The 13,434-nt window shown below is 38.4% G+C and overlaps 1 protein-coding gene across 1 annotated transcript in view; it reads left to right on the top strand.

Annotated features, from left to right (window-relative positions):
• The first annotated feature begins 1,860 nt into the window (after positions 1-1,860).
• LOC116042618 (CD276 antigen homolog) overlaps positions 1,861-13,434 on the top strand; it is a 37,992-nt gene continuing 26,418 nt past the window's right edge. Inside the window, exon 1 of the mRNA XM_036000354.1 lies at positions 1,861-1,998. The gene's annotated coding sequence lies outside the window, so the exon portion shown is untranslated. The remainder of the gene's footprint in view (positions 1,999-13,434) is intronic.

The raw sequence follows: 13,434 nt of genomic DNA, 5'->3' as shown, positions 1-13,434 counted from the left end.
AGGTTTTTGATTTGAAAGTTTATTTTGGAAATTGAAAAAAAAAAAAAAAACAACCACCAACTTCACTTTTCTGGTCATTGAATGATGACATCATTTCTGTTGTGTTTGCTGTGTGTGCAACGTGTTTGATGGTTTTTCTAGTTTTCTTCTTGATGAAAGTTGTGTATAGTTACCAAGTTTTTGTCAGATACTGTGAAACTGATTAACAGTGAGGAAAGACTTACTGTAATACTTTTGAACCTGCACTTTCAGACTTGTTTTAAGCCTTTGACTCTGGATCAAAGGTCTTATGACTATTTCTGCTATTCAGTACCAGACTGAGCTTGTCTGTTTTTATATCAGTCAATAAAAAACATCACATATTATGATTTTAGATCATTGCAGAATTTAGATCTTGCAAAACCTTAATTTATGTTAATACTGCCATCTACTGGACAAATAGCATTACAACATGTTAGGACATAGCACGTGAACTCCTGTTAAACAAGGCCTTGTGGTATGGTTGCAAGTAGGGCTGGGTACTGAATTCAATACTTTTTAAGGCACCGACCGAATTGCCTCGTCATTCATTACCTAAGGAGAAAATCATCATAGTCAGTCAGTATGCAGCAAGCTTCTATTGAGATCTAATGTGTATGATTGGCTGTCTAAGGTAACACAAAGTAGAGGCTAGGGGTGTTAAAATGAATCATTGCATCGTGATGCCGACGTGGATGATTCTGCATCAAGTCTCTATATCTAATCTGTAACACCACTGAAGGAGACCATCCGTCTGTAGCTGGAATAGTGGGGCCATCACAGAGAAACTGACATAACTTTTAAATTCTGAGTGATCCTTGATCCAAGTTTGGGGCAGCCTTCTGTAGATGACACACTTGGTGCTGATGTTGATGAGCCTGGATGAATGTGGTCTGGTTTGTGACGTTTGACATGTATATGCTTCACCTTTTTCTGCTCTACATTCTTCCTTGTGCCTGTATTCCACTTCCTCTGCACATCAGTGCATGCATGATATCCCTGTCTTTCCTCCTGCTTCTGTCTTGTTGAGTCATTTGTATGGCTGCTGTGTCAGCCAGCGGTGATGCAAGACCTACATTTCAAGTAAATTAAATGTAAATTCCTGTGGTGTCTCTTTTTAACATCTGTTATGGTGCAAGATATGTCTGTTTGTATCCGATACCAATTCCTGTTGCTGGATGTAAGTCACTGCAGAAATTTGAAATCAAGAAATGGCACAAGTGGTAATGAACATTAAAAATCAATTTTGACCATGAGTTGTGTAGTTGCTGTGTGTGTTATCAGACTTAAAGATTACACTGTAGAAGTTATGATTATTCCACTGCCCTCAAAGGTGAAACACTGTGGCGAAACGCAGAGGGCATTTTATTCGAAAAAGACTAGGTTGTACCTTTGGAAGAAAGCTTCTTGATTAGACCTTTGAATACATTTTGCACAAACTGGATTGTGTCTCTCATTGAAAGTGCATTATGAAGGTGAACAGAAGGAATGGTTTAATAATGTTCATATCGGCACCTATTATTTTTGACAGACTGGAAACATTGTAAATCTATCCTTTCAAGTATTTGTGGGGGGAAATAGAATAATAGAACAAAGGAAAAGTAGTTGATCATACCTAAAGCATCCCCATGTTAAAATGTAGGCTATATAATTGCACGTATTTTACAGTATTCAATGCCATGCGATTAACAAGAGTAAAGTGTACGAGTAAAAGTGTTCTTAAAACAAATTTCTTTTAATTATGACAGAAAGTTTTTTTCTGTAGGCTATTTTATTTCTCATTGGTTGAAGTCTAGGGTTAGTGCCCCACAACTCTGCAGGGACATGGATCTGGAATACCATGTTATGTTTGTCCTGCCGTCGCTACTCATACTGAAAGTGAAAGAAGGAACGGGGCTGGTTAACAAAACAGTCCATGTCGAGTTGTGTCAGTTAAACGATCATTCCACCACCAAGAGACGTCGCCTTGTAAAGGAGTGTGTAAAAGCTTGTTTTATATTGCGAGTGGATACATTAGAGTCACACGACAGTCTCCTTCGGTAGGTTATCCGTGGCACTATCCACTCGCCATAAAAAAAGCACAGCACTCAATTCAAAATGTCAAAATCAATACACATCAGTACATCAGCCCAGCAGACAAGCCAAACAAAACTAACAAAAAACAAAGCATTTTCATTATGCAAAGAGAAACCAACACTTGCTATCCCCCCTGCCAAAAATATCAGACATAATCAAGGGGATTTCTCAAATGTAATTTACTAACTTATCCAACTACATACATGTAGGCATATGAGCAGTGAGCACTATATTCAAATGTCTCAATTCAAAAAGCCAAAATCAATACTATATATTGCAGAATTGTGGGTCTGTCAGAAGTATTTTTCCAACTTTATTTCACGGGCCCTGAAAGAAACTCCTCTGATTGGTCAAAAACTTTCAAAAGCATCATGGGAAAGCTAAAACTGCTTTATCATCACAGCTAACGACAATAAAAGGACCGAAAATGAATACGATTTGGACAAAAGACTATCAATATTAGATCTAAGAATATGGCTGTATTGCACAAAGTCCTGAAAGAAATACGAGTTCTAGAAAAAGAAACGCAAACTGTGTGGACCGTTCTTTTACACTTCTCTGCATACTGAATAAAAGTGTGTGCTTGGAAAAACACGGAGAAGGGTTGGGCGCAACCAAGTCTCACCCAGGGGTGGGGGGGTTTGTGTGAAAAATGATAAGTGGTTGACTTTCTTGATTCAATGTAATTGGCAAGCAGCCAATTACATTGAATCAAGAAAGCCAACCACTTATCATTTTTATAACAGTTAATATTTTACATTCATCATTATAATAAAATTTTCAAGTGAATAATACAACAATTTACGGAAAATATTGCTAATATCCCCCCACTGGTTGTGAATGGTTGGTGCCCCTGGGCACTGGCCCAAGCGCCCTTATGGATAATCCATAAACGGTAAAATCACTCTGTTGTTGCTCTGCAATGTGAAGTAGCGAACATCGGTTTTTTGAACGGTTAACACGAATTAAGGGCTTTCAAATGCTATCTTAATACTTGACAACTCTGAGACTTCTCGAAGAAGATATTCTACGTGTTTCCTTACTTTTTCGGCTTTTTTTAAACCGGCTAAAGTTAGTGGCTAACGCAAACCACTTTCTGATAACCTAACGGCTAACTTCAAACGGAACGGACTGTTATTTCTTCTATTCGGTCAGTAGCCCTCGGTTGACCCACATATTCTAGATGGAAAATGGACAAAGAGGAAGATAATAGCAGCATAATGCACTCATACGCCAAGAAGGCTCCGCAGGTCGAAGAAGGCGAAATGGAGGTGGTTTCCACACTAACTGGTTTCCGTATATTGTGTTTATCTAACAGCAGCAGTTGTTTCTGCCTCTATCGCCAGATTCGTCACACAATCACAAACACATTACTGACGATTTTCAGGTGGCATCTCATATATATTGCTGCGAATATGATTGTATAAATGAGCACTACATCGCAGCCACATACAAAAAATAAATTTAAGAAAATACAATAATTGCAAGTTTGCGTCGAGCTGGTTTCGAACTGTCGAAAGCAAAAATACATACTCTTCATGTCCGCAGCTCTACGCGATGAGCTACTCCAATACTTTTGACTTTTATTTCCAGTAGGCATTACTCAACTACATCAGCATCCAGGTAACAGTTTGTTTTGGTTTTATCTGAAACAACTGGTTACTCCCATAGGCTGTATAAAACCGTTACTCTTCGAAAATACACGATCGTATTTATCATGATTTTTTTTTCTCGCGGCTACGGCTATATTACCACTACATTACATCCCCTACAACATTACACACATGACTATAAATACTTTTAAACAGTGACGATATAACTCGGACAAGCTAACACTGAGTCACATGAAAAGCTAAAACAACTTGTTACCCTGGGCTTAGGCAGTGTTTTATTGTATCCACGAGAGGCGCACTTATTGAACCCAGAGAGAAACATATCGCCTGCCTGAGCTCAATGCTCCTTAAATCATTTAAATAACGTTATATGCTGTGTTGGAGTTTGATTAGAACCATAGACTGTAAATATTACAGTCTATGATTAGAACATCGCTTTGGATAGAATCATTCGATAGACACACAAGCTCAAATAACACTGTATTGCAAACACAGAGGTATGTTTTTGCTATTCAATATAGGCTACACAAAATTGAGCTTTACTGTAAGTCATTACGTCCATGCCTTCAGAACTTGGGTATAATATTACCACTTGTATTCGACTTTTCCTGGCTCAGTGGCTCGCTCGGCTCATACTGTATGTTTACAGTTTTATCTGAGTTAGATCGTCACTATTTAAAAAAACTTTTTTTCACCTTTAGACATGTGTAGTGTCGTAGGGGGCTGTAATGTAGGCTACATGGTCAATATAGCCGTAGCCGCGAGGAAAGAAACGTGAAATACGTTTTCTAAACTAAACCCAGGTAACCTGGGTGGTATTTCAAAAAGCAGGTTTAGTGAAAACTCTGAGTTTGTTAACCCTGAGATGAGGGAAACTCTGGGTTTTCTGTTTCAGAAAGAGCGGTAACTTCACCTCAGAGTCAGTTACTATGGTAACTGAGCCTGTGAACCTAACCTGGTCGGGAGCAGGTTTTCTTCAAGAAACCTCGAGTTTCTCTGTCTCCTCCCTCTGATACAGCGCTCTTTCATTTCCTCATTCATTTATTCAGTCTAGATTATACGGTGGCCGACAGGGGCAAACGCCCTGCAACTTAAGAAAACACACGCAAATAGACAAAACACAAGCAAATTAAGAAAACAACTTCATTAATTTGACAACACATGCGCAGCATTCAGCAAACGCGCTGCAAATGCACACAACACAACCAAATACATAAACGCACTGCAAATACACACAACACAACGAAATAGATAAACGCACTGCAAATATGAAACGATGCAAAAAGAAAAGCACACAAACCCAGAAAACAAATGCAACAAAAAACCGCTGCGTCCAGATTACACAACGGAAGTTCTCCAGGCCTCTAGAGGGAGCAGCTAGTGGAACAGCTTCGACCTCACGGGGAGAGAGAGAGAGAGAGAGAGAAACTGCATAGACTGTAAATATTAAATCTATGTTTGAGATCTGTTTTCTCTCGTTTGGTGGGTGTGTCTCGGCTCAGGTCACAGGTGATACTCAATCAGTAGAGACGTCTGTAAACTCGTGGTGATAAAACATTTAAAACTGCATCAGCGTTTAACGTTGACGTTTGTTTAAGCCACATGAGAGGGTTTAATTTCGAGGTCCGAAATTACTGAAGTGTAGGCCTCCTCAAGTGTAATATTGTGATTATACAACAACGGTTACCAACAAAATAAGTGATCAATCTGTATTCATATTGTGGAGCAATTCGCTCTTGAAATACAAAAAACAGACAGGATTTCTAGTCCCTCCCTGTTAGTAAACCAGCCAATTTACTGTGGGATTTATCAAACTGAATAAATCCCGCCCGCACATATAAACACAAAACTGCTTTGCTAACTCCAACGTGTTGTAAGTAAGACATCTGCTGAAAAAGTTATTGTATTCATCAGCATGATTGCCGTACTGTTTAGTTCACAAACATCCAACACACCAAAGTACAAACACATAGCGGACCAGACGCGAGCTTTTATTTTGAAAAGCCGAAGCTTGGGGACAGCACCAGCCGGGAGGGCATGAGACGGGAGCATAGACTGTATATATTAATAACATATTATGTTATTAATAATAATAATAATAATAATAATAATAATAATATGAATTTAATATCGGTTAATAACGGTCGAAAATCCAGCTGTTCCACTAGCTGCTCCCTCTAGAGGCCTGGAGAACTTCCGTTGTGTAATCTGGATGCTGCGTTTTTTTGTTGCATTTGTTTTCTGGGTTTGTGTGCTTTTCTTTTTGCATCGTTTCATATTTGCAGCGTGTTTATCTATTTGGTTGTGTTGTGTGTATTTGCAGTGCGTTTATGTATTTGATTGTGTTGTGATATTTGCAGCGCGTTTGCTGAATGCTGCGCATGTGTTGTCAAATGAATGAAGTTGTTTTTCTTTTTGCATCGCTTCTTTTTTCGGGGTTTGCGTGCTTTTCTTTTTGCATCGTTTTTTATTTGCAGTGCGTTTATGTATTTGGTTGTGTTGTGGTATTTGCAGCGCGTTTGCTGAAAGCTGCGCATGTGTTGTCAAATTAATGAAGTTGTTTTCTTAATTTGCTTGTGTTTTGTCTATTTGCGTGTGTTTTCTTAAGTTGCAGGGCGTTTGCCCCTGTCGGCCACCGTAGGATCAAGCGCATTTTAGCGCAGTTTGTTATCGGCATGAATAAAAAAAAATATGTTGGTTTATTAACCATGTTAGGCAGACTATAAAACATGTTATTTCTCAAAACATGGCATTTCCTTTTGTCTACGATCCCGTTGATGAAGAAGCTGCTTTACTTGACAGAGAGTTAAACATACGTTGGGAGATGATATTGAAGCCCCGACATTTTAATTTTCAGATAACTTCCTATTTGAGCGGTAGCCTATCGTTTTTCTTCCCAGTCGATCAGTTATGTAGCCTACATAACCTTATTTGTCCTCATATCACTAACGTCACCCATCTATGCTCTTACATCCCAGCAGATTATTTGTGTCGCATTACGTTTTTTTGCAAACGGCATTTGTCTTTACAACATTGGTGATGCGGAGCATTTTAGTAAAGCCACTGTAGCAAAGCGCCGTCAGAAGAGTGTGACTCGCTCTGAAACGTGTTTTAAACGTTTTTAAAAGGAGTTCCACAGTATTGCAGGTGAATGATGTAAACCCTTTGAAATTAAAGATTATGGATTATAATTCTGATAATGATGGTGCTGCAGCCTCAGAATGGGATTATTAGGCCTAGGACTTTTCGCCCGCAGGATTGCATCTAAATGAAATAGATTATGGTTCAATACCCAGGGCTCCAGACTAACTTTTTGCCTTGGTCGCACTGGTGCGCTTAAATTTTTTTATTTAGGTGCACCAGCACAACATTTAGGTGCACCCAAATTTTTCCTCGCGTCGCCATTAACGCCACAATTTCAAGGTCACCTTTTTATCATGCTCCATATACATTCATATCTATATTATGTCAATTATTTTAAACAAGAATAAGTAGTTGGTACATTTTTTTTTAATTATTTGAATCACAATTATACTGTACTCAAAGTCTTATAGCGGGTCCCCCCTTGCTGTCAAATGCCCCTCAGATGGCCAACACCTGTAATCTGGCCTTCTTCCCCTTTGGCCTTGGCTAAACCAGCTTGCCACACTCCCTAGCATCAAAATTCTCCAAACTGGGCCCCTCCACACTGATTCTTATCAGATCTTCCACTAGTCCAGGACTAAAAATCATATCTCTGTATTTTTCGGCTGAATGGCGATACACAATATATATCTCTATCTCTAATATATATATTTTTACAAAGTGGGCTAAATGTTCAGTTTTAAGTCAAAGCCACTTTTCACAAGCTCTTTTATTAAAACAGATGTGATTAAAATAAAATGCAAAGACAGGGTTTCCTGCCCAATTTGAAAATATACAGCTGCAACACATGTAAATTATCCGAAATAAATAGCCTGGGATATATTTAAAAAAATATATCTCTGAGAAAGCTCCTTCACTTGTTTTCAACAACGATAACAGACCCGGATAGCCCAGTAGCTCATATAGGGAGAGAGGGGGAGTACGATGGACTGAAGCGTATGCTACTCACAGAGTACGGTCCAGCACGGGTCAAATGCGCTTTGGCGGGTCAGTGGCGTTACATAGGCCTACGTCTTGTGTATGAAATGTCTGTATCGTCCCTGGCTGCGCTGCATTTTTATGAACTATGACAATGTGGCCATGGGTCACATCTCTCACCCAGGTCCAGCAGGCTCCGTCTCACACGCTATTACTCAACCAACTGAAGTTAGTTCCATTCAATAACTTCTGTGTTTTTCGCCGTGGCGGCCACAATAACAGAGAGTTACCAGCGGAAACACTGGTACCAATACAGGTTTCCCTCTCATACTTAACAATATATAGCTGTGTTAATAACAATTACAACTGTAGACAAATGTCAGCAGTTTGGACCGGCGGCGCTGTGTCTGTCTGCATGTTGCAGGTGGGCCGTGTGTGAGTGAATGGGGGGGGGGGGGGGGCGGCGCAGAGGAGCGATCCAAACACAGGCACGGCTTTACAGAAGAAATGGGTCACGTAACGCAACATTAAACCATATCGATATAAACGACATTGCTTCGTTAGTGGAGAGGCAGCGGATGCGAGGACGTTAGGTGCACCGGTGTGACCTAGGAAAAATCTTAGTCGCACCCTTACAAATTTTGGTCGCACTCTAGAGCCCTGATACCATTTCACCAGTAATGTTAGGCTATACTTATGATTAATAATGATAAACACTATATTGGAATATACACATTTACTCTAGCAGCAATTTTCTCCCACGCAAATTCTCTCTCTTTTGCAGCAGCCGCTGTGTTGCTTTTTTTTTTTTTAACTCGCTGTATGTGCGCATTTCCGCCGACCAGTTTGTGGTTGTTACCATGGTGAATCGTTGAATCATGGCTCCATTCATGCTGCCTTTTTATTGTGGTGGTGCACGCGCGTGAACCTACTCTGAGTTGATTGAACCAACTCATATCAGCTGTTCTGGAACCGAAAACTCAGAGTTTCCCATCTCAGGGTAAATCAACTCAGACATCAGGGTTAGACTCAGAGTTTGTTAAACCTCCTACCTGAAATAGGGCCCAGTTGGTTCAGATCAACTCAAGACAACATGTTACCTGGGTGCTGACGTAGTTAATTAATACATGACTGGAAAGCAGAAGATCCATGAGCTTCGTAGCTCACAGCTGCTGTTAACAGGTGATTATATGTTTTTGCCCTTGTGAGATCAAAACCACCTCGACACAATCTTCCAATCATTATATTAACTTACATTTATTTTTTGTATGTGGCTGTGATGTAGTGCTTACTTATACCATCATATTCGCCGCAATAGATCTGGGAAGATATTTCAAAATCGCCAGTAATATGTTTGTGATTGTGTGACGCATCTGGCGATAGAGGCAGCAACAGCTGCTGCTGTTAGGTAAACACAATATACGGAAACCAGTTAGTTTGGAAACCAGTAGGGACATAACACCTGAGCAGGAGGGCTCGGACTCTGTGCTACCGTTGCCAAATGCGCCAAAGCCGCGAGCCGCCAAGAGAAGTAAAACAATTGATGACAATGAAGGTCAGTCTGTGCCCGATTCTGTTCTGCTAACAGTAATGGAGAGGGTTGAAAAGATGCAAGAAGAGTCACTGAGGAGGTTGCAGTCTTTGGAAGCGACAGTTAAAGATAATACTTGCTCCATAAAACGTGTCACTGATGCTATGGAATGTATGGGGAAACAAATAAAAGAAGCAACAGACAAAGTTGAAACCCTAGAGAAAAAAGTTGGATTCCTGGAGAAAGAATCGCTCACAGACTGGGACCCCGCTCGGGAGAGGCACGTTCCAACCGCCGTATCATTGTGCAGTTTCTATCACGAACCCACAGGGACAAGATTTGGAAGGATACCAGAACATCGACCGTACTCAAGGACAGGAAAATCAAAATCTTCGAAGACCTGACTCAAGATGCCAAGGATGCCAGGAACAAATTGTGGCCGCTGGTCGAACAGGCGAGGAAGGAGGGGAAGAAAGCGGGCTTCAGAGGACATTTCGCGCATATTGATGGTAAAAGGTCACATGTAAGCGAGGCCTCTGAGCTGCTCTATATGCTTAGGATGGCACATGTGAGTCTTAACTAAGGTAAGAGCAGGCTTGGCTTGGATAACAGATTTACAGTGGTCATGACTTTTAATGTCTGCTCTACCTCTGGTTGGATTATTCATTTTAGGAGTACTAAATAAAAATAAATAAATACAAATAAAATAAAAAATAAAAACAGTTCTACTGTAAACATTAAACAACAACAATCTGATTAAAAAAATTATAATAATAATAATCAAAAAAATAAAATAAAAGGTTCTAATTCACACAAAAATATATACATATATTTTCAATGGGTTTACCTATTTACAAAGTCACTCAAGGTTATCTACATATTTATTTTCTACTTTTGCTAGTGTGAATAATTCACGCAATATCTCTGTTGTAAAGCTGATAGAACCTACTATGAGTTGTATGAATGGTAGCAACTCTCCACTGTTCGGATGACATGAATATGGGTCATCTGTATATGGATATATAGGCCTTTCTGTTTTCAAGTTTAGACTGAATGCTCTCAATGCTGAATATCATTTTCTGGTTATGACTTCAGAAAAGGTGGGTAGAACAGAAAAAATGAAGGATACAGATAAACACAAGTTAAAAAGACAGAATTAAATGTGTTATTTCCTTTTTGTGTCAAAAAATGTATGCTAGGCAACTAATTAAAGTTACTTATGGCTCTTGTAGCTATACTTTAAAAATCAGTTCATTGTAAGGTCAACGGCTCTTTTATAGCCTACTTGGAGAAAAAATGTCTTTAAATGCTTTCCTCAAAGGACATAGCTTTATTTTTGGGGTTGATTTCTCAAAATATTTATACAGAATTTACCTACATGCCCGTGGTCTTTTTCTAGGGGTTTGTTTTTTCTATTGCAGAGTTTATAACAACTCTCTAACTAGGTGTTCAGAGAGAATCTTGTGTATTTTTCCAGTTTTCAGGTTATACCTGATATTGTTCTATGTCTTTGTCTATTAATGCCAGGGGTCTTAAAAATAGTGTGAAACGCATTTTCTCATAATGGTAATTGGGTGATTCTCCAACTACAGGCACTTTTGTGTCCTTGACCTTTTTTTTGTAAATAAATAAACAAACAAATGCACAATACATTGTCATTATGAAGTTCATGCTCCAACATCCTAGTTACCACCAAATCTTGCCCCTGTTTTCTTTTAAAAATGCTTTTGCAAGGCTGTTTATTAGCAGATTTTTCAGTTTTATGCTTGTCCCCAACCCAGACTGGCCCTCTTTGAATGTTAAAAAATTATATTAAAGGATCGATTTAAAAATATTTTTTAATATGTTTGTCTTAAGGACAAATAAAATAATATCATACCATCGAAATTCCATATGCATATCACAATTTTAAACTATTTTTGGAATAAAATAAGTCTGTCCCCAGGTTTTCCGTCATTTCCACCTCCCTCAACAAAATCCACCTTAATAGATCCACCTTAAATATTTTATTTACTTGGTAACCATGGAAATAATTGTGAAAAAAAGTGTTAGTTGAAGATGAAACTTCAGGCACATGTGCTCTTCAGCACAAGAAAATAAATCAAGGTAACTCAAGCTTTTATACAGAGTATTTTTATTCAGCGTCATTTCCACCTTGGCTGTAGTTCGGTTGAATTATGTACAACAAATATGAAAATAATGTATTTATGTTTATTACGAGTAAACAACATGCTAAGTGCAAAACTAGCTAAGCCTGACATGAGGGTGTGCTAATATTGCAGAAAAACTGCTAAAATGTAATTTCCACCTCCGTCATTTCCACCTCTGAGAAATTACAGGCGTAGCTTTGGACATGATATATTGCCATTTTTGTGCGCTATTTGCATGTTCTTCTGACATATTTGTGCTTTTGGACTGAGAACTTTATCTATCACCATTCCAGTACACTCCATATTTATTTTTATTTATCTATATTTATATTTAAGATGCCGAAGTCGATGGCCAAGAAGTCACAGGAATACAGGGACAGAATAAAAGCCGATCCAGTTAAATATCAACAGAAACTAGAAAAGGACAGAGAAAGATATCGCAGGAAAAAAGAAAGAGGAATAGTGAAATCAATCTTAGAGGTCTCCAGTAAGGAGAAGGAAAGAAAAAGAAAACAGTGGAAGATCAATCAGCGAAACCGGCGACATTGTATAGCCACTGCAAACGCTGTGTTGGCCACCAAACACCCCCCAGACAATCCCCCCATAGTGGGAAGATCTACATCCAGGGGTAGGAAGAAAGTGAGGAGAGATAGATCAAAGCTTTTCAGAGATTTACAGCTTTTTTTGAATGAAATGAATGTTTTGAGGTTCATATAATTTTTAATTATTAATTATTAAAACTAAAAACATTATCTTTAAACTGGGTGTATTATTCAACTCATATATGTTAAATAATAAAATACATGGTTTTAAAATATTTTGGACTGGCAATTTAAGTAAAAATGAACAGAAACAATCTTTCCACCATAAACCGTCATTTCCACCACTTTCCACCACTACACAGTTTTTAAGAAAAAAAATAAGAATAACCAATGATGTGGATCTAAATGTATTTTAAATCAAGTATTGATAGTTCATCACTTACAATATATGTGTGAGTGACTTAAAAATAAACATAGACCTGAGCAAAAATGAAATGCTGTAGGCAAAAATTCCAACTCGTGGCATTTAGCAACTTTAAATAAAAATGTATTAAGTTCATGAAGTATTAAGATTTATTTTGTTACATGATTAGGTAGCCACTGATGTTGTTGACTGATACATCATCTTATATAATCAGTTTTACAATATTATATTGTAATAAAATACATAAGTTGAAAAGTGGTGGAAATGACATCTTTTAAAGCGCTCTTCAGAAAAACTGTTAAAAATAATAATATTCCATGGAATTCTAAAATTGCCCACTGTCATATTGTGTTAGAAGACAAATGAATGAAGCTAGGAAGATTGTTTTAAGTGTGTTTTAAGAGAGTGAAATTTCCATAAGCTCACAGTGCCAAAAATGCTCCTAGTTGGAGAATCACCCAATTACCAAAAATAATCATACAATAGTCATTATAAACATATATGGATACAACTCATCTGTGGAGAATATGCTTCTTGATACCATAGAGGATAAAATATCACACTGGTTGAACAAATACCCTTATTCCCCTTTAGTTGTGGGAGGAGATTTTAATATAGCGATGAATAATACGTTAGATAGATGGCCACCAAGGAGGTCAGGGTCTCCTAACTCTGTTAAATTGTCTCATGGATAAATTTGACCTGGTTGATGTTTGGAGGGAACAGTTTCCAAATGACAGACAGTATACCTGGTCCAATAAGGACTGCTCAAGACAATCCAGAATTGACTACTGGCTAGTTTTCAGATGTTTAACGAGGAACAACATTTCAGTCAATATCAGTAACACTCCATTGACCGATCACAAAGCGATTTACCTCTCAATAACTCTGTCCTCGGATCAGTCCTCTGGCCCAAAAGCCTTAATAGTTCCCTCCTTGAACATGATCAGGTCAAACAAAGATTCAAAGAATTGATTGAAAACTTTTGGATTAAAGCAAACTCTCAGAAAGCTTATGG

The sequence above is a fragment of the Sander lucioperca genome, chromosome 4 (genome assembly GCF_008315115.2).
Source record: "Sander lucioperca isolate FBNREF2018 chromosome 4, SLUC_FBN_1.2, whole genome shotgun sequence".
Classification (NCBI taxonomy): domain Eukaryota; kingdom Metazoa; phylum Chordata; class Actinopteri; order Perciformes; family Percidae; genus Sander; species Sander lucioperca.
The sequence above is the reverse complement of the archived record's forward strand: the minus strand, read 5'-3'. Positions and strand labels throughout refer to the sequence as shown.